At 31.7% G+C, this 23,773-nt stretch overlaps 1 non-coding gene and 1 pseudogene across 1 annotated transcript; both read right to left on the bottom strand.

Annotated features, from left to right (window-relative positions):
* Positions 1 to 13,729: 13,729 nt before the first annotated feature.
* LOC124922956 lies at positions 13,730 to 13,842 on the bottom strand. The gene has a single exon (XR_007098000.1). It is a non-coding gene; the product is annotated as a U5 spliceosomal RNA (small nuclear RNA).
* Positions 13,843 to 23,121: 9,279 nt separating this feature from the next.
* LOC124923053 lies at positions 23,122 to 23,215 on the bottom strand (annotated as a pseudogene).
* Between the last annotated feature and the right edge of the window lie 558 nt (positions 23,216 to 23,773).

The following is a 23,773-nucleotide window of genomic DNA, read 5'->3' as shown; positions in this document are numbered from 1 at the left end:
CGAAACTGCTTTCTCTCTCTAGCTCTCGAATCTCTCAAGCTTTCAAACTCTCGATCTCTCTGTCTCTCAAACTCACAATGGGTCGCGAATCTGTGCTTTTTACCCACATCTTCCAAGTCAATTTCGAAGAAATTCGAGCAAATGGATCGGCGGAAGCTAAACGAGTGTTAACTCAAATCTCTGAGTCCAGTCTTGAACACTTCTTGAATGGACCGTTCATTTTGTATCAAGAAGCGGTCAATGAATTCTTTTAAACCGCCGTACACAGCGAATGAAACATAACCGCAATAAGCGGCAGAAAACTGTTCAAACTCACAATGGAGTCGATTGCTGAGGTTCTCCACTTACCAGCGGAGGGGAGCGACTTCTCGGTGCCTACGGACGAGGATACATTACAAGCGGTTTGCCGGGATGTTTCGGATACCGATGTACCGATAGCAGTATCCGGTAAGAAAAACTCCCTCAAACCGGAATTTACACCGCTCTGCGAGATTCTATCAAAGTCGGTTCAAGGACGGAGATGCAACTATGATAGCCTCACACGATTGAAGATCGATATGATTGTCGGTTTAGTCAACGACACTAAAATCAAATAGGCCAAGTTAATCTTCTCTAACCTACGTGAGATGGTGGATCCATCATCCAAACGGTCGTGGGGTTACGCCGTTCCACTCGGCAAACTGATGCGCCATTTCAACGCTGAAACCGGCACAGGCATTTTCATCTCCCCCAGCAAAATCATAAAATCCCATCACTTTTTGAAACCGGAGGATAAACCGGGCAAGACAAAGGTCTCCGCCCGCAAAGGGAAATCTAAGCCTAAGAAGAAGAAGGCTCCGGCAAGTGAACAGTCCGGAAGCAAGGCAGCCTCGCAACCGACCAGGTCGGCTAGTATTCAGACCGACACACTTAATCCAGAAAACTCGGCTTCAAGCTCTAGCCGGACTCTCTCACACAACACTGAGGCGGATCGATCTGGCAAAGGGAAAGAGAAGGTGGTCGAAGAACAATCGGCCAGAAATGATGATATTGATACCGGTTCGGGCAGGCAACCGGAAAGAAATGAATCCTCGGATGAACACATTCGTCAACTGGGAGAGGATCTCGTCTCCAAAATATTGGATCAACTCCACGTTCAGGCTCACGATGCAAGCGACGTCTATTTTCAATGGGCTCTGATTTGGCAGGAAACCCTCTTTGCTAACATGTTACCGGAGCATCCCGATGACCGAAGGTATGAGAAGATGATTGACATGGAAGCGGCGGTGCTCAAACTTACAAGAGCCAAGAACGTGGTGACCGCTATTCGAAGAGGAAGGATGGTCGAACCGCATGCACGGTTGATAGAGCTTTCTGACCATATCCTTCAACTTCGTGAAAAATATGTCCCTGGGACGGAGGATTCCCTGTTCGAGGCTTAGTGCTGGACATGCTAACGGTTAAAGAACAGGAACTAACCGATGAGCTGGCACGGTTAGAATCGGAACCCGCTCACAAAGAGGCGTCACTTTTCTCCAGATCTCATCTTGAGGATGATGGAGGTCCGAATCTGAACGAGGCCGAGCATACCTCCCCTCCACCGGAACCCATAATCAACAGCACCGAAATCGAAATGGGTACACCGCCCACTGATCGGCTAGGATCTCCGCAAACCGACAATGCATCGGTGCCGGCTGTAACAGAGGATAGGGTCAAGGACATTATCGAGGAATTTGTCAATGAATCCATCTTGCCGTGGCAAAAGAAAATAAAGGAAACCACAGCAAAATCTATCGAGTTAATTGAATCTACCGATAAATAGCTGGAAGCCACGGTTGAACGGATTACGTCCGTTGAGGAAAAATACGGTCTTACTGATCTTCTGTTCGGCGAAACAACTGAAAAAACTAAGACATTAGAGGCCGTAACTAAGAAGTTGGAGACCGATATTTCTCATACCAACCAACAGGTCGGTTTGGTAAATCTCCACCTAATAACAACAGATCAAAGGCTGAATACTATTGAAGGGAATCAGTCTCAGTCCGGTGTCCAGGCCGGATCCATACTTGAAAATATAGCATCGCTTGAGGAGAAGAATGCCAAGACCGAAGCCGATCTAAAGGCGGTCACCGAACAACTGGCGGAGATGGTAGCAGCAAAGCTGGATGCCGACAAAGCACTTGAAAAGACGAATGAAATCGCGGCTCAAAAGATTCAAGATGCCGAGGACGAGCAAGTCCGGATTCAAAAGGAAACGGTACAAGCGGATGCAGACCTGGCCCAACATATCCAAAGAGTTGAAGATGTTGCACCGGCTATAGCGGTTCAACGAGATGAGGATGTGACTCGACTACTCGACCAACAACTTACATTCGAAGAGCTCGCCGAAGCCCATAAGAAATCAAAGGCGTCTGCTTTTGATTTTTGTCTTCATTCTGAAGTCTTTTCCAGGATCTACAATTTTTCTTTATGTGACCTTCTTTACCACAGTGATAACACTGTCTTCCCTTAGATTTTGATCTGCCTCTGGACTTGCTATGGCCTCTTGATTGTTGTCGGTATTCAGCTTTTCCCCTGTTCTCTGTGACAAGGGCCTATGCACTATTTGTATTAGTTGACTTCCTTCTTGTCTCCTCATTGAACAAGATGCTAGTAACTATACTCATAGTAAGAACACCATTCGGAGCTGCATTATTGACTGTCACAACCAATGTCTCCCAACTGTCGGGCAATGATCCCAAGAGCAATAAAGCTTGCAACTCATCTTCTAAGGTCATCTCCATCACTGACAATTGATTAATCAAGCTCTAGAACTCATTTAAATTCTCAGCAATACAAGCACCTTCTCTGAATTTCAGATTTACTAACTTTCGAATCAGAAATGCTTTGTTACCTGCTGTTTTCTGCTCATACAATGACTCCAGCTTCTTCCACAACTCATGTGCACTCTTCTCACTTGCTACATGGTGGTACACGCTATCATCAAGTCACTGTCTAATTGTGCCGACTGCTTTCCGGTTCAATTTTGTCCAATCACTGTCAGACATATCTTTTGACTTCGCACTATCTCCTTCAACCGGCTCATACAAGTCTTTACAGTAAAGGATATCCTCAATCTTGGATTTCCAAATCTGCCAGTTATTATTTGTCAACCTAATCATTGTGCTATTTCCTTCCATCTCAACCTACAAAAGTACTCTTCAAAATAAACCTAACAACTCTGATACCACTTGTTGGGAATTTTGAAATGAAGATTACTTTTATACTGTAATCTAGCAATGTGAGATGAGTAAATGCACAGGTTATCCAAGTCTAAAACAGAAGATCAAATACAGAACAAAACAACACCAGATTTACGTGGAAAACCCTTTCAACCTGGAGGGTAAAAAACCACGGGGCCAACCAGCAAATTTCACTATAAGCAAGAAACAGATACAAATGTTCTTCTCAACTTTAAACACAAAGTTGAGGCATACAAATAGAGAAAACCAATTTCATTTAGACTCAAGCTAGTCTAGATATAAGACAACAAGAAATTGGAACCTGAAGGTGAAAATGTAAGAGATCTACTACCTCCTTATCTTCTTCTTCCTCTGTTTCTTCTCCTCTGTTTCTTCTCTTCTTTGCAGAATGGCTTCTCTCTCTAGAAGTGATAGAATGAGCAGCATTCTTAGATTTTGCTTGTTTTATTAAATTCCTAATTGGGCTGGACCCAAAGGCCCAACATGTTTGTGTGGTTTTCTTCAAGATTGAGAGCACATTCTTGTTAGAAGCCTCGACCGCTTCATTGGTTTGCGGTCGGTATGTTGACGACTTGTGATGCTTAATCTTGAACTCTTTCAAGAGTCTGATCACCTTGCCTTAAAAATGAAGTCTGTTATCATAAATCATCAAATGGAGAACCCCATATCGACTGATTATATTGATGCGAATAAACTTTGCCATATGAGAGGATTTGAGGACTTTGAACGAAGAAGCATCAACCCACTTGGTGAAATAATTGATAGCAACTAGAATGAACTCATGACTATTGAAAGCGTAGGGGTGAATATTTCCGATGATATTGATTCCCCATGTGGAGAATGGCCATGGAGAGGTCATGTTATAGAGAAAAGAGGCAAGAGTGTGTTTCAGATTGGCATAAATCTTTCATTGATGACATTTCTTGATAAATGCAATACAATCTTGTTCTAAATTTTGATAAAATTATCCTAGCCAAATGATTTTTTAGCAATGGACATGTCATTCATATGAGAACCGTAATTCCCAACATGCACTTCTTCTATGATGGTGGTAGATTCTATATGATCTACACAAAGCATATTTTGTCCATCGAAAAATCTTCGATAGAGAGAACTTGCCACAACCACATAACTAGTGGAAAACTGACAAAGGGCACAACGCTCCCTTTTCAATATAAGTTTGGATGGGCTCAAAACAAGGTTTACTTGAAACATCAGCATTATCGACCACTAGCTTCACATAAATTCAATTGCGTCTTTGTAGTATCTTGAGTGGCTTGATCTTGATTCCATCTGGATTTCGAGTCATTGCCGCAAGTGCAGTAAGGGCATCAACAAATCGATTTTGACTCCTTGGAGCATGAATGAAAGTGAAACTCTCAAACTTGGCTATCAATCGCATGAGGAACGAGTGATAAGGTTGATTATCGACTTTAACTTGCCAATCTCCACTAGCTTGTGATATTACGAGGTTTGAGTTCCTGATAACTTCCAATCTACAAACTCCTTTCTCCTCATCTAACTTAATTCAAATAATGCAGGTTTCACACTCAGCTTCGTTGTTGGTGACACTATAACCCAATTTAACAGAAGTAGGGTTATACGTGCTAGAAGGATCAATCAAAAGAATACTAATATCGTAGCCATGCTTGCCGGACGCACCATCGAACATCAGCCTCTATGCTTCAAATTGAATGGTCATAATCTCGTCATCTGGGAAAATCATCTCTTCGTCGTCATCTTCAACAGTAATTGGCTGATCATCTAGGAAATCAGCTAACACACTACCCTTGACTAATTTCTGAACGGTATATGAGATATCATATTCTGAAATCCTCATCATCCATTTGGTCAGACACGGCAAAAGAATGATTCTTTGAAACAAGAAACGAATGAGATCAAGTCTTGACACTAGCTTGATTGAGTGAGCTAGCATATAATGGTATAACCTCTTCGTTACCCAAGCTAGTGCCCAACAGACCTTCTCCACGGAATAGTAATTTAACTAATAATCAATCATCCTTTTACTGATGTAGTAGATTACCACCTCTTATTTGATTTCATTCTCCTGGACTCGCATTCTCCCCATGGATGAGTCGGTGATAGTGAGGTGAAGAATCAAAGGAACTCCTAACCTCAGAGACATAAGGATAGGAAGGGATTACAAATACGCCTTCACCTTCTCGAAGATATGTTAATAAGTATCACTCTAGACAACTTTTGATCCTTCTTCAAATCTTGAAGAGAGGATCGCAAGTGCATGTGAGCTTACTAATGTAGCGACTAATTTATTGGATTTTGTCCAAAAATTCACGAACCTTCGCTCATTTCGGAGTGTTGGCATGGCTGTGATGGCCGCAATCTTGCTAGAGTCGACTTCTATTCCTCTTTGAGTAATCATAAATTCCATCATCTTACTAGTAGTGACACCGAAGGTGCACTTCATTGGATTTAAACGGAGATGGTATTTCCGAATCCTCTGAAGGAATTTCTCCAAGTTCGCGATATGTTCAACTCGATTCTTAGATTTGACGATGATATCATCAACGTAGACCTTGACTTCCTTGTGGATCAAGTTGTGGAGAATAGTTGCGACTTGTGGTTGCTTTCTGATACGTAGCTCCATTGTTCTTCAGTTCAAAAGGCATCACTCGATTGCAAAAGGTACCGACCTCTGTGATGAGAGTAGTTTTTTCCTTGTCCTTAGGCACCATCGGGACCTGATTATATCCCGAGAAACCCTCCATTAATTTAAATTTTAAAAAATACATATTTGTTATTACTAAACAAATACTATTAATAAACTAATTGAAAAAAAAAACTTAAATATACATTGTAAAATTATTGCAAATCATGCTATTAAATGGCTAAAATTATTGTTAAAATATAAGATATAAATTTTATATATATGACAAAATATATATCAAGTAAATTAAATATATAAATTATTTAAAAAATACCTATTAATTGCAAATGGTCTTGCAAAATAAGTTTGTAAATTAAGTGTGAATATTTAAAATATATAATTGTTATGTATTGTAAAATATGTTCATTTAAAATTACTATATTTATTATAAAGATATATGAAATTATTACAAAAATCTTGTAGAATATATGGCTAATTAAATTAATAAAATATAAAAAACATTAATTGATAAATTATTGAAATCATGTTGTAATAATAATTTTAAATATTTTTAAGAAATATTTTTACCAACATAAATGTTAATACAATTTTTGTTAAAAAAAAATGAATAAGTCATTATTAAGAAAATTCTTAATAAATTATATTATAATAATTATTATAAAATAAATTATAAAATACAAAATCATAAATAAAATCTACAATGCAAATAATGTGGTAATATATATTATAATATTAATAATATTTTTCAATAATATATGTTGAAAGTTGAAACAAAATATTTTTACTTATAAATATATTTATAAAAAAGAGTGACAACATAAATTATAAATTTTGTAACTTAAGAATAACATATTTGATTTGTGTAATACTAAATTAGTTCATAATTACTTATTTTAATACTTTTTCATTTGAAAAAAGCATTTTTGAAAACATCCTATTTTTGTAGTGTAATCTTGTACTAAGACAATCACAATTGAGAGATCTAATATTTGACTTAGAGTTGTTCATCATATTGTGATGTAATACTATTACGTTATTATCACCGAAAAATTGGTCGGCATTAAACACATATTCTTTTAGTATGTTTTAAACACTAAGCCTATACCTATTTTTTTAAAACACGATATACTCAAATTTCTTTATCAAAAAATTTATTAATAAATTATAATTTAAATATTTTATTTATTTATTTTATAACAAAAGAAGACGATCAATCCAGCAAGAAGAAAGTCAGATCCTGGACCGGGTATGGCTGTTGATAATTCAAGAGCAGCTTAATTTCAATCTTTGATCTCAAAACAACTCAGTCAGAAACAACAAATAAACAACAGTTTTCAAATAAAGAAACAACCAACCTATAATAGTTTTGGCTATCCATCTGTAAATCTCTCAAGTACACTCAGGAACAATCATAAGAAAAAACAAACAGTTCATAATCTACTATTTGGGGGTGGGGTGTAAGTTAAGATATCACTTTAAGTTTTCTAGTTTCAGCTTCAGCTTCAGCTTCTTCTTCTTGCTGCTTTTGAAGAATAAGGCCATCTTGGGTTGCGGCTGGGTCAAGATCCCAACAGCATTCTGGCAGATCATCAGTCTTCTCTGCACCTCTAATTCGCCAGCAAGGAACACAATGTGAGAATCTCAACATTTACTTCTTCAAAACCCTACAAATGGAACCCTCATCTGGGTTACTCCCATTCACAGTCCTGTAACCATCTACTTTCACCGGTGGACTCATGCAAACCCCATCTTCTTCGTCATAATCCATCATAATTTCCATCATCTCATATTGATGCCTAACCTCAGAGGGGGTCTCCCTGTTCCATTCCGATCTGGACCCTGCCGCCACCCAAGATGGCCTTATCCTTCAACAGCAGCAAGAACAAGAAGAAGCTGAAGCTGGGAAACATAAAGTGAATCTTAACTTACATTCCATCCCCCAATTGAAAAGATTATGAACTGTTTGTTGTTTCTTATGATTGTTTGTTCCTGACTGTGTACTTGAGTGATTACAGATGGATGGCCAAAACTATTATAGGTTGTTTCATTGTTGTTGATGATGTTTTTGATTTTGACATGTGAGAATTATTCTACATGTCAAATTAAAGTTGAACAGTGGGTTAATTTCCTTTTCCCTGTGGTTGACTTGATTTGGGATAGAAAATACAAATATGAATGAATTTATATTTTATAATTGATGTATGTTTGTCTTTATCTTTCAATGAGATTTGATCTTCAACTTACAAATAATATATAGTCTTGTTTCTCCACTCCAGCTAAATGAAATTTCTTGGCAGTAAAACTAATAAATAAGACAAATCCTCTTTCTGAGGTATGAATGTCTTTATTCTTGAATTTCTTGATTCAAAACATATTAATTGTGTTCTCTTATATAGAGCACATTATATATAGCTTTGTTTTAATAATCATATTCAAGAGAATACTGTAAGTGTAAAGAGATATAATTGTGTATGTAACAACTAAACTATAAATTAACGGTTAATATTGAAAATCAATTTTTTTTTTTATTTTCGATAGATTAATGTTTTTTTTTATGAACTTTTATAATTAATCCTAGATTCATAATGTTTAACATAATATTATAAAACAAATAATTAGGATAATAAAAATATATAAAAAATAGCATATTCAAAAGAAGCTAATGCATTTTTCTAATCAGAAATTATATTTTGTAATAAAATAAAATAAAATAAACAAATGAATTAAAAAATAAATCGAAATAAAACATAAATCTCTCCTCAAGGGGGAATTTGAGGAGATGACTCTCAATAATGTCTTAAATGCGGAAAGTGCAGAGTTAAAAAAAAGCGCTACTGACCCCTTTTACTGTTTTTAGACGAAAATGTCCCTGTTGCGTCACGCAACCTCAGTTATTTTATTTTTTTATTTTTCAAATATAATAGTATAATTAATTATATATTATATTATTAATATCATTTCTTGAATTTCTTGATTCAAAACATAATAATTGTGTTCTCTTCTATAGAGAACAATATATATATAGCTTTGTTTTAATAATCATATTCAAGAGAATACTTTAAGTGTAGTGAGATATAAATGTGTAGGTAACAACTAAACTATAAATTAACGGTTAAATATTGAAAATCAAATTAACCTGAGGCTGCGTGATGCAATTTTTTATTTTTTTATTTTTCAAAAAATTTTAATTATGAATTTTTTTGGACGAAAATGCCTAGTTAATTGGAAAAAAATCGGTTGCGTCACGCAACTGGAGTTGCGTTACGCAAGGGTATAATTGTCATTAAAAAAAAGAGTTAACAACGCTATTAAAATTATGCACTCACACTATCCACTATTCACTATTCACCCTATCATCAGTGAGGTCATTTCCTCAAATTTCATTTCCCACTCACAGTAAGATAATCTATAGTAGTACATATAATGATTGATTGAATATTCTAAATTAATTTGTATGTTTTTTAAAAACTTCACTATCTACGATTTGTTAATGAGAAAAAAAGTTAAAAAAATGTTATTATTACCCTACTCTTTTTAACAATAATTTTTTAAGATTATCACTGCTAGTGATTCATCTGTCCTTGTTTGGTTTCTCTCAAAAGTATTCGATTATTGGGGAAAAATTAGAGCACATTATTCCGAACTATTTCCAGTTCTTATATTAGCACATTAGCCTTTGGTATTCTAATGTCTTTTTATCGACATTTTTCGAAACGTTCAAACTCGATAATTTACGTTCTAGAACTCACTTTTCTCTTGAATCTCGAATGAGATAAGAACCAAAATAGTGAGTGCGGCTATAATTAAATTTTAATTTGTCACTTTATCTAACAATGTGGGACATCACACTTTTTTTGTCATTATTGAGCATAATGGTTTTTTCTTCTTTTATTTAAAGAATAGGATAATTCAATAATATTTTTAAGAATTTGATACTTTTAAGTATATTATTTTATCAAACTTATATATAAATGTTAATAACAAAACTATTACAATGATTTATTAGTTTAGCTCCAATAAAAAGAGTTTTATTTTAAATATTTGATTTTCACTAAAAACACTTTAATTTTGATTTTTTTTCTCAGAATAAATAACTTATTAAAATGAAAAAAACAGAAGACATGTTGTGGCTTCTAGTTAGTAGGGCCTTTGTACCTTTTTTATTCGCTCCTTTAACTAAATGACTTCTCAAGAGCGGGGCAAAAGAAGATAAGGTCCCTTGTCATGCATAAAACAATTAGGATGTAAGAATTTGATTTTGAACACAATTAACTATGATGTAAAAAATTAATCTGCGCATCTAAACGAAAATAATTTTGAAGGATTACAATTCAAAGGAAGTATGCCAAATAAAGAGTGAAATACTTTTATTTATTACAAAAAAATAAAATAAAATATAATTCAAACAATACATTAATAAATAATATGAATTAAATTTTCGTCAATAAAAAAAATGTAAAATTTAAACTCTGCTAAATTAAAAAAATATATAAATATTCCAAAACTTGATTTGATAAGATTATAGTTGTGTTTACAAATATAGATTTTATAACTTAATTTAATCATATCCTAGACCAGCAAAGTAAGTTATTTGTATAACTCAATTTAATCATATTATAACTCTTATATAAGATACTTGAAAAAAAATTGAATATTGGTTAAAAATTATTAGTTTTACAATAAGTTAAATTTAAATATATAATATTATTATAATTTTCATTAATTTATTTTATGACAAAAGAGAGGTTAATAATTAATAATTATGAAATAATGTAAAGAAGTCCCACATCGGTTCAAAAACAAAAAAAACAAGCAGAGAAAGAACACAATCTAATACATTTTTTTAAAATCACGTTTACCAACCGATGTTGAATTTGCATAAACTATTTGCATTGTGCTCTTTGTCGACTAGAAACTGATTCAATTCGTAGTTCGATTCAACCTCTCATTAAAAAAGATATAACTTGGTTTTATTTCATCTCTTCAACAAGTTTGGTAATAACATAATTGTCCTATCGTTCCGGACCAAGTATTAAAAGTGATTATAGAAAAGAGAATTGAGGGTCCTAAATCAATATTGTAATTAGAAAACCATTTTTTAGAATATATATTTTGAATAGAAAAACAACTTTGACAAAAAAAAGTGATTAGATAAAACGAAACGAAGTAGTGTCATTGACATAACAGATGTCACAAGTCTTTGTCAAAAGATGAATAAGTCCATTTATTCGCTTAGATAACACTTCGAACATAAACTGAAATATTCTGGAACTACAAAGATAATTATTAAATCGTTAGCATCGCATAAAAGCATTGCTCATAAAGTATGTTTAATTGGTTATAATTCTCTTTTGACTCTGTGCTATTAATATCACTATTATCCGTGAGTAATAATAGAATAATTCTATTATATTTATAGACCATTCTTTATTTTCTTGAAAATGCACTACAACAAAACACACTTTCAGCCACCTTTATATACCAACGCTTATTAAGCGTGGGTAAAAATTAAAAAAGTAAATACTTTTGGCAACCTTTAACTTTACAACCACCTTTATTTTTTTTATATACAAACTTTGTTAAAAATCTTAAAATTTAACTATTATAAATTTAATATTTTTTATGTTTTATTTTCAAACTTTATAAATATTTTATTTCACTATTTTAAAATTTTAAAATAAAATTTAATTTAAAATTTTATTTACACTAAAATTTAATTCATAAATTTTAAAAATTTTATAACATTATTAATTTTTTTTTATAAACATCTGTCTTTTATTTAAGTATTTAAAATTAATTAAATAAAAAATAAAAAATAATATAAACCAAAAATAAATAAATTAAACATTATATTATATTTAATAATAAAATTTTAACTTATATATATATTTTTTAAAACTTGAATCAGTTTTTAATTATCAAGCCTAACTCATTTTCCTTGGAAAATATGAGCAAATGACTCTAGAAACAGGGTGAAATGCGGAAAGTACGGGTGAATAATTTAAATAGCGTTGATGACCCCTTTTAATGTTTTTGGACAAAAATGCCCTGTTGCGTCATGCAATCTCAGGTTGCGTGACACAATTTTTTATTTTTTTATTTTTTCAAAAAATTTTAATTATGAGTTTTTTTTTAACGAAAATACCCCAGTTGCGTTACGCAACCCCAGTTGCGTTACGCAATCGCATTACACAACCCCAGTAACGTTACGCAATCGCGTCACGCAACCCCAGTTGCGTTACGCAATCGCGTCACGCAACCCCAGTTGCGTCACGCAATCGCGAGACGATAAAAAAATTTAAAAAATAAAAATAAAAAATCTGGTTGCGTTACGCAAGTGTACAATTGTCATTAAAAAAAGAGGGTCACCAACGCTATTTAAATTATTCACCTGTACTTTCCGCATTTCCCCCTGTTTTTAGGGTTATCTGCTCAAATTTCCCTTTTCTTTCTACGCTGACCAATTCTTTCTAACTTAAAAAATCCTTCTTCCTGTTAATCAGACTATCATCCTTCTACTCTCTACAGCCAGATGTCCGTGCTATCATCCTTCTACTCTCTGCAGCCAAATTGTCGTGCGCACGAGGTTAGTTACATTCTTCTTCAACCATTAGGGCTTGCCTTCATCTGCACTATCATCCCTTGACTCTCCGCAGCCAGATTGTCGCACCTACGAGGTTAGTTACATTCTTCTCCGACCGTTAGGGTTTTCCTTCATCTGGGAGTCTTGGAAGTCTTTTGAGTGATAAATGGTTCTACTTATCTGTTTTAAGGATGCAACAAGGTTTATATGCGATTTATTTAGGTCACTGATTTTATTTTTCATGTCTGACTCATAAATTTACCCCTTGTTGTTGTATTTTGGATTTCTCAGTTATTTTCAGTTGGATTTTGATGTTAGGTTGTTATCGTTGCACCAGATGATTAAACCATCTTTATGAGTGAGAAATAGTTATACTTCTTTGTTTTAAGGATGAATTAGAGTATATATTTGACTTATTTAGTTGAACCATCTTTATGAGTGAGTTGTTGTAATCTCCATACAAATTATAACTTACAAGCGCACTCACATGTATATAGTTTGTATTAAATCCAGATGATTAGTTCGAGACCTTTAATTTCCCAAGTCATAATATGTTTTCCCTTGATTTGTTTGTTTGTGTAATAATATTTGTGCCTGCATTATAGTGTGATGATGAAAGTGGTCACATAATTCTAATTTAGCTACAGGGATACAACTTGAACTAATTTGAATCCCAACAAATTAGGGCTGAAGCAGTATCCTTTATCATGTGTTTGGATTCTACATCTGTTTATAAATCATACAAAATAGTATATTTGTCTTTCAATTAAACTGAGACAGAGGTTGTTTATAATCAGACAACAAACAAAAGTCCTTGTATTAGATTAGCGTCTAAGAATACATATCTTTTTCGAGGATCTCTTAACATTGTTCGTCTCTACAAGAAATGATTTATTCTTTTTTGTATGCACATGTTTGACGAATTTAGATATATATGAATTTGGTATTTTCTGGTATAGTGGTATTACCTAAATGATTGACTCTTCTCGAGAGTAGGGGCAAGAGAAGATAAGGTCTCTTATCATGCATAGAACAATTAGAATGTAAGAATTTATTTATGAAGAGAATTAACTATTGTGTAAAAAATTAATTTGCGCATCTAAACGAAATAATTTTGAAGGATTACAATTAAAAGGGAGTGTGTTGTCAGATAAAGAGTGAAATACTTTTTATTTATTACAATTTTATTGAATTATAATTCAAATAATACATTAATAAATATTATGGATTAAATTTTCGTAGATAAGAAAAATTCAAAGTTTAAACTCAATTGTAGGGTGCATCCGATTAGAGGACCCAACAAAAAAAAGGTGTATTCCACATATTGCAAAGAACAGGTATTCTTTAGTAAAAGGCGAAAGAATAGTTCGCTTTGTGTTCAGTGCTTGGCTTCGTAATTTTTTCTAATCACCAACTCCCCTCTTATAATAATATCGGATCCTTATTTTCATTTCATCTAACAATGTGGGACATCACAATTTTTTTGTCATTATTGAGCCTAATGGTTTTTTCTTCCTTTATTTAAAGAATAGGATAATTCAATAATATTTTCAAGAATTTGATACTTTTAAGTATATTATTTATCAAACTTATATATAAATGTTAATAACAAAAATATTACAATGATTTATTAGTTTAGCTCCAATAAAAAGAGTTTTATTTTAAATATTTGATTTTCACTAAAAACACTTTAATTTTGATTTTTTTCTCAAACTAACTAACTTATTAAAATGAAAAAAATAGAAGACATTTTTTGGCTTCTAGTTAGTAGGGCCTTTGTCCCTTTTTTATTCTCTCTTCTAACTTAATGACTTCTCAAGAGCGGGGCAAGAGAAGATAAGGTCCCTTGTCATGCATAGAATAATTTGGATGTAAGAATTTTATTTTGAACACAATTAACTATGATGTAAAAAATTAATCTGCGCATCTAAACGAAAATAATTTTGAAGGATTACAATTCAAAGGAAGTATGCCAAATAAAGAGTGAAATACTTTTATTTATTAGAAAAAAAATAAAATAAAGTATAATTCAAACAATACATTAATAAATAATATGAATTAAATTTTCGTCAATAAGAAAAATTTAAAATTTAAACTCTGCTAAATTAAAAAAATATATAAATATTCCAAAACTTGATTTGATAAGATTATAGTTGTGTTTACAAATATAGATTTTATAACTTAATTTAATCATATCCTAGACCAGCAAAGTAAGGTCTTTGTATAACTCAATTTAATCATATTATAACTCTTATATAAGATACTTGAAAAAAAAATTGAATATTGGTAAAACATTATTAGTTTTACAATAAGTTAAATTTAAATATATAATATTATTATAATTTTCATTAATTTATTTTATGACAAAAGAGAGGTTAATAATTAATAATTGTGAAAGAATGTAAAGAAGTCCCACATCGGTTCAAAAACAAAAAACAAGCAGAGAAAGAACACGATCTACTCGATTTTTTTTAAATCAGGTTTACTAACAGATGTTTAAGTTGCATAAACTATTTGCATTTTGCTCTTTGTTGACGAGAAACTGATTCAATTCGTAGTTCAATTCAACCTCTCATTAAAAAAGATATAACTTGGTTATATTTCATCTCTACAACAAGTTTAATAATAACATAATTGTCCTATCGTTCCGGAACAGGTATTAAATGTGATTATAGAAAAGAGAATTGAGGGTCCTAAATCAATATTGTAATTAAGAAACCATTTTTTAGAATATATATTTCGAATAGAAAAGCAACTTTGACAAAAAAAAAAGTGATTAGATAAAACAAAATGAAGTAGTGTCATTGACATAACAGATGTCACAAGTCTTTGTCAAAAGATGAAAAAGTCCATTTATTCGTTTAGATAGACACTTCGAACATAAACTGAAATATTCTAGAACTACAAAGATAATTATTAAATCGTTAGCACCGCATAAAAGCATTGCTCATAATGTATGTTTAATTGGTTATAATTCTCTTTTGACTCTGCGCTATTGATTACACTATTATCCGTAAATAATAATAAAATAATTCTATTATATTTATAGACCATTGTTTATTTTCTCGAAAATGCACTACAACAAAACATACTTTCAGCCACCTTTATATGCCAACCATATTAAGTCGTGGGTAAAAATTAAAAAAGTAAAAACTTTTGCCACATTTATACTTTACAACCACCTTTATTTTTTTATATATACAAACTTTGTTAAAAACCTTAAAATTTATCTATTATAAATTTAATATTTTTTATGTTTTATTTTTAAACTTTATAAATATTTTATTTCACTATTTTAAAATTTTAAAATAAAATTTGACTTAAAATTTTATTTACACTAAAATTTAGTCAATAAAATTTAAAATTTTTATAACATTATTAATTTTTTTTTTAACATCGGTCTTTTATTTAAGTATTTAAAATTAATTAAATTAAAAGTAAAAAAATAATATAAACCAAAAATAAATAAATTAAACATTATATTATATTTAATAATAGAATTTTAACTTATATATATATATATATATATATTTTAAAACTAGAATCAGTTTTTAATTATCAAGCCTAACTCATTTCTTTCTACGACCAATTCTTTCTAACCTAAAAAATCCTTCTTCCTGTTAATCAGACTATCATCCTTCTACTCTACAGCCAGATTTCCGTGCTATCATCCTTTTACTCTCTGCAGCCAGATTGTCGTGCGCACGAGATTAGTTACATTCTTCTTCAACCATTAGGGCTTGCCTTCATCTGCACTATCATCCCTTGACTCTCCGCAGCCAGATTGTTGCACCCACGAGGTTAGTAACATTCTTCTCCGACCATTAGGGTTTTCCTTCATCTTCGGGTCTTGGAAGTCTTTTGAGTGATAAATGGTTCTACTTATCTGTTTTAAGAATGCAACGAGGTTTATATGCGATTTATTTAGGTCACTGGTTTTACTTTTCATGTCTAGATCATAGATTTTCCCCTTGTTGTAGTGTTTTGGATTTCTCAGTTATTTTCAGTTTGATTTTGATGCTAGGTTGTTATCGCTGCACTAGATGATTAAACCACCTTTATGAGTGAGAAATGGTTATACTTATTTGTTTTAAGGATGAATTAGAGTATATATTTGACTTATTTAGTTGAACCATCTTTATGAGTGAGCCGTTGTACTCTCCATACAAATTATAACTTACAAGCGCATTCACATGTATATAGTTTGTATAAAATCCAGATGATTAGCTCGCAACCTTTAATTTCCCAAGTCATAATATGTTTTCCCTTTATTTGTTTGTTTGTGTAATAATATGCGTGCCTACATTATAGTGTGATGATGAAAGTGGTCACATAATTCTGATTTAGCTACAGGGATACAACTTGAACTAATTTGAATCCCAACAAATTAGGGCTGAAACAATGTCCATTATTGTGTGTTTGGATTCTACATCTGCTTATAAATCGTACAAAATAGTGTATCTGTCAACTGAGACAAAAGTTGTTTATAATCAGACAACAAACAAAAGTCCTGATATTAGATTAGCGTCTAAGAATACATATCTTTTTTGAGGATCTCTTAACATTGTTCGTCTCTACAAGAAATGATTTATTCTTTGTTGTATGCACATGTTTGAAGAATTTGGATATATATGAATTTTGTATTTGCTGGTATAGTGGTATTGAGAATCATCACAAGAAAGGAAAAGGTGGATGAATTCCTTGTAATTTTACCTGTTTATGGTCACATTTAATATAGGTTTTATTAGGAAGGGTGTTATGAATTCCCCAATCGTTATGCCCGATCAAGTATTCTTTGGTTGTTCTTAATTGGATTCCTTTAATTTTCTATCACCTGTCAATGTACTTTCTTGTCTTTATTGAGTATTTTTTTGTTTGATATGTATAAACTTATAAAATCAGTTTTATACAGAGTACAGAAAACGAGTACTAGTCACCAAAGTGAATGGAATGTTTGGAAACTATTCTACCACTGGTGCTTATATTATATAATGAAAAGGCTTATAACATAACTAGGGTTACATAGTATTGTTAAAAAAGTTAGTTTTTAACCAATGGATAAATATAACTTGTGTCTGTTGGATCAGATGGACAGTTGTTGTCGCACCATTAGTAGATTATGTTTTGCCATTATGCTTATATTATATCAATGGAAAGGCCTATAACATAACCGGGGTTACATAGTATTGTTAAAAAAGTTAGTTTTTAATCAATGGATAAATATAACTTGTGTTTATTGGATCAGATAGACAGTTGTTGTCGCACCATTAGTAGATTATGTTTTTCCATATAATGTTATCAGGGTTTATATCAAGGTAGATTGTTTAAAAGAAGGATTATATTTTGAACGAATAGTTTTAAAATGCCCACATTAGTTAACGATTTTAAGAAAGAGTCAGAATAGAAGGTTAGTATTCAGTAATAATAATTGTTTTACAAAATGATGATTTCAAAACTAAGGGTGAATGCATTTGCAGGTATCGCCTTCATCAACACTTGAATCGTCATTTGAGTCCCTCCATGTGAAGAAATTTGATAGTATTGATCTTTCTTTTGCCAAAGGTATGTTGGTTTTGATTTCATGGTGATTATGACTTTGTTTCAATGTGAAATATAAAAGGGAACTTTGTAGGGAGGAGAGTATAGATTTCCACACTATTCATTTATTGCCTATAACCTAGGGATCTATTCTCATTTTATAGGACCTTAAATGAAATATAAAATAAATATAAGTTGTTTAGTATAAAGGACAAAATTAACTGGATATTGGTATGCTAATAATTACAGTGTGTTGTTATCCTTTACTCTTACATCTCTTTGTGAAAATTTTCTTGTTATGATCCATATAGATTGCATTGACAGGATGGTGAATTCCATAGGCATGTCGTAGAAGATTTCTCCCTCACTCAAGCACATAGTGAATATATTTGATGAAAGTAGTCAAAGGTCACCAATTATGTTTACTTCATTTGATAGTATAAATGAAGAATTTCATGAAACTTACAACATCAATGATAATGCTGAGTTGGATGCTACTGGAATTGAAGATTTTGCAACATGGGGTTTCGAGAATGAAGATACGAATGGGGGAGACCCTATTTCCGGAGGTGATTATGAGGTTTTCTTTCAAACCTTCTTAACTTATGTCATTTGGGTTAAATGTTTAAAATATTATAAAAATAAAGTATTTGGTTGATTATTTGAATGAATTAATTCATGGTGGGAAATATTTGTATTATTTTCAAATAACCTTTCATCAAACAAGGCCTAGAATTATGTAATATCCTTTTGTCCTAGCATTGAAAAAGAGTAAAGGATGATTCTTTAGAATAGTTCTGGTTGAATCTTGCAGGAGAATTAATCATCTATTTTTCAACCCCTACTGTGGAAGATAGAATAGAGAATATGAGGAATATTTGTTTTTGAGTTTGGGGCTTAATTTAAAACACAATGTACGGGTGTGTCCTGATCATTGGAAGTATCAGAAAGTAGGTAGGCCTTAGAAGCTTATGGAAGGAATATTATACTTACAGTTCTCAATTTCTTTTCTATTTCAAATAATTCATATGTTTATTATTATTTTTATTCTTCTAGATTTGTAGGTTTAACTGAAGCATCCAATGAAGATGTTCATACTGATGTAGAGGACAATGACACACTTATTCCTCAGCCTCGTTAGGTTGGTTAAAAAGTATCTGATTGTTTCATTATTTTAAATAATACAAATCATAGGATCTGTAAAATGTTATTCCAGAGATTGTCATATAGTTGTTTACCAATAAAATGTCAGAAATAAAGAAAACTGTAGATTTGGAGCTCCTATTGTTGTTATATGACTATCCCTTTATGTAGTACTTCCTTTGAACATAAAAATAGAGTTAGTTATATTACTTGTATAATAGAATTCTATAGCTTTGGTTGTTCATAGAATCACTCACTTTCTGTTAGGAAACATCTTTTAATTTTTTTGGTACAAACATGTTACGTGGACAATGATGTGAGGTGGGATTTAATTGATTGTATCTTGTATTTGTAAAGGGTGAGGGTTTATCTTATTGGCTCTATATTTATCTTCATTCTTTTCTTTTGTATCTGATTGACGAGTCTATTTGAAAATGAGTGTTTTGTTACATAGACTCTCTCAGAAATGATTTTTTTCGGAATATGATCTAAATGAAGTGTATACCATTGTAAATATTTCTTTCTAAATATTTCTTTTGATGATCATATGTTAAGTTGTAATAGTTTAAGTGTATTTACTAATTAACTATTGTGAATTCAACATGTAAATAAGATTGAAGTCAACTATTGTGAATTCAACATGTAAATAAGATTGAAGTCAGTTATGACAAAACATCTAAACATGTGGATGTTCAGGCATTAAAAGAAATTGTTTGGAACCACTTACAAGTATACAAGGAATCAATCAGATCTAAATAGTCTTCATATCTAAATCTGACTAGTTGTTTTTTGTTTTGGATGATTTTATGAACAATAATTATAGGATGAACAACAATTACCTCTTCTTCCTCTGTCGTAGAATTATAGTATTATTCGATTAATAATTACAGTATCATTCAATCATTTGAACTAACCATATAATGATTGGAGATGTTTTTCCAAAGAATTGAAACACCATCTAATAAGATTGGTCAAGTAAATTATTTACCATTCATAATATTTAATGTTTTTATATGGTTTTGCTTCTTTTATGTTATCTTGTATGTTCATGCTATATGGTGTCATCCTACCGGAACTGTTCACATAGAAATACCCTGAACGGTGCCGATATGTACTTAGAAAATTTGAGTTCCTACATTGAATTAGGACTTGAGTGTATTGGTATTTTGTTTATGTGCATTTTTTATTTTTTGTATGCGAGTGTATTAGTATTTTTTTTCTTTTGAGTTTTTCTTTTGTTGTGAATATTTATAACACACCATATTAGAACTTGAACATGTATGTTTTTATGGATTTTATCGTTTCTTCTGCTAATTTTGAAAAGAAAATGGATTAATAAAATTTGCCCCATCTTTTAGAAAAATAATCTTATAAAACTCACACTGGAATTTGGAACTAAAGTAGTAATTTTATATGCAAACATAAAGCAATATAAAACAAAAAGATGGTTATTTAGTCTCATTTTGTTTTGGGAGTTTTGATGATTAATTTTTTGTGTTAGACATATAAATGAAGGGAAATTTGGATTAGTAAATGACAAAGTCAATCCGAAAAATTTGTGATTTCTAGTTACTATGGTCTTCTTATCAAGTTTATTTTATACAAATGCTTAGAGATGCTTAGATATTGAGTTACGTTGATTATTTTGAAATTGGATAAAAGATGTATATACATAGGTAAAAAAAACAATATATAACCAGAAGGCAATAACAACACAAATTATAACACAAGGAGAGGGTGGTCCTAGGAAACTATGTTTTTTAACACAAAAAAATGGAAACCCTCATTTATCATCTTAATTAGATGATGTATGGCAGACCCTAGTAAGACAATGGAAAAAAGAAGGCAATAACACTACAACTTATAACATAAGAAGATGGTGGTCCTAGGAAAGTATAACAATTTAACACAAAAAATGGAAAACTCATTAGCCTCATTTAACATTTTTTATGTATGGCAGACCCAGTAAGCCATTAGAAACAAGAAGGCGATAACAATACAACTTATAACATAAGGAGATGATGGTCCTAGAAAAGTATGTGCTTTTAACAAAAAGAAATGGAAGAACTCAGTAAGCTTCACTTTCATCCAAGAAGATGATGTATGGCAGACCCAAATCAGCCAATAAAAGTCAATTTCATCATCATTGTTCCATATAAATGCACCCGAGAATTGAACACGGGTTTGTACCGTGGCAGGATACTATTCTACCATTAGACCATCGGTACTTGTTGATACAACAAATATATTTAAGTCATACATTTAATATTATCTTATTAGATTTTGTTAACATTGTAATTTTTGGGTCAATCTCTTCCTACATCATAGATTTAATAGAAACAGTCAAATCTCTACATAATAGATTTTATTAACATTGAAGATGATTTATTTTTAGACGTTCTCATTCTTCTTCCAACACTATTTTAGTAAATTATTGTATATACTGGTTTATAACACTAAAATGTTTTCTTAAATAAGACTTTTTTTTAATAAACAACATAATATCATTAAATAAAAATACCCATAAAGGGTAAAAAATTACAAAAGTTTAGGATTCAGATATAACAAGTATTTTCCAAAAATGAATGACCAACAAGATAAAAAATAGAAAAAACAATCGGTATGAGAACAAAAGTAAATGACACAAACAATGAAGCTTAGAACGGCTTGAAATCAGAAGTAATGGTGATTTTTCATATGCAATGCTCCATCTTTAACAAATCAACCAATTTTTTCCACAAGTCAGAATTTGCCTCCACGTTTGAATGAGTGAGTTTCCATCAAAGATAATTTCATTCCAAAAAAACTCCACATCATTTCGAACTCTTGAAAATGTTTGCGGTTCCTCTCCATCCAAATATTATAAACAATGTTTACAAAGAAATATTTGAAGACATTTGAACTAAAGTTATTGCTCTTTGTCTTGATGATTGTCATTTCTTGATATCAAATTTCTTCACATTGAGGGACTCAAATGACGATTCAAGTGTTGATGAAGGCGATACCTGCAAATGCATTCACCCTTAGTTTTGAAATCATCATTTTGTAAAATAATAATTATTACTGAATACAAACTTTCTAGTCTGACTCTTTATTAGAATTATTGGAGAATAAGATTAGGAGAATTTATTGGAGAAAACCTACACCCACATGGATAAATGATTGTATCGTTAACTAATGTGGGCATTTTAAAACTATTCGTTCAAAATATAATCCTTCTGTTAAATAATCAACCTTTATATAAACCCTGGTAACATTATATGGAAAAACATAATCTATTAATGGTGCGACAACAACTGTCCATCTGATCCAACAGACACAAGTTATATTTATCCATTGGTTAAAAACTAACTTTTTTAACAATACTATGTAACCCTAGTTATGTTATAGGCCTTTCCATTGATATAATATAAGCATAATGACAAAACATAATATATTAATAGTGCGACAACAACTGTCCATCTGATCCAACATACACAAGTTATATTTATCCATTGGTTAAAAACTAACTTTTTTAACAATACTATGTAACCCCAATTATGTTATAGGCCTTTCCATTGATATAATATAAGCATCAATGGTAGGATAGTTTCCAAACATTCTATTCACTTTGGTGACTAGTACTCGTTTTTTTACCCTGTATAAAACTGATTTTATAAGTTTATACATATCAAACAAAAAAATACTCAATAAAGATAAGAACGTACATTGACAGGTGATAGAAAATTAAAGGAATCCAATTAGGAAAAATTAAAGGAATCCAATTAGGAAAAACCAAAGAAGCCTTGACCGGGCATAGAGGAGCGAATGAAAAAGGGACGAAGACCCTACTAACTAGGAGCCACAACATGTCTTTTATTTTTCCATCTTAATAAGTTAGTTAGTTTGAGAAAAAAAATCAACAAATGTCATTATGTGCAAACCGGTAAAGTACACATCAAAAAACTACACTATTTTCCCTCCGGTCGCCGGCGTACGCTTCGGAGAGGAAAAAGGGTAAAAAAAATTTGGACCATTCTTGCGCAGGGGCCATGCTAATCTTCTCTATATCGTTCAAATTTTATCGAATGTCCCTGATGAGACATAACCATCTCTCTCATTCTTAAAAAGACTTTATTCTTAAGTTAGAGGAGCGATGTGGGATCAATTTTAGAAAATGAATGGACAACTGCTATTTTTTGTGATCGACTGTTAGAGTGTTTTTCGAGGAATGCATGTGTTCTTTATAGAGAATGAGGGTCTTTCAAAGTATTCCCTTGATTTATAGGATTTTTTCTTTGGAGGGAATATTGATTTTATGAGAGAAAAAGAATGGGGAGCTACCCATTATGTCATGTTGATAAGGTGTCCAAGGGCCGAGCTAGGATTTAAAATCTAGCCGGGATAAGTTATTTCCATAAAATTTACCCGGCTAGAATGATAATAATATGAAAAAAAAAGTATACGTAGTTTACGGTAGTTAGGTCCCTTCATCGACCGGAGAACTCAATAGCGACGATATTTCTCCCCGTCGTTATTTCCATTCGCATGCAAACTGTTTTGAGTTACCCGAGCTGTACATAGACATTCGTCATAATGACTATAACATAAGTTTATTAAATATCAAATACGAGTCATATACCTTGTTTGAAAGTACGAGTT

This window comes from Impatiens glandulifera, chromosome 1 (genome assembly GCF_907164915.1).
Source record: "Impatiens glandulifera chromosome 1, dImpGla2.1, whole genome shotgun sequence".
In the NCBI taxonomy this organism is placed as follows: domain Eukaryota; kingdom Viridiplantae; phylum Streptophyta; class Magnoliopsida; order Ericales; family Balsaminaceae; genus Impatiens; species Impatiens glandulifera.
This window is presented reverse-complemented; position numbering and strand designations above follow the sequence as displayed.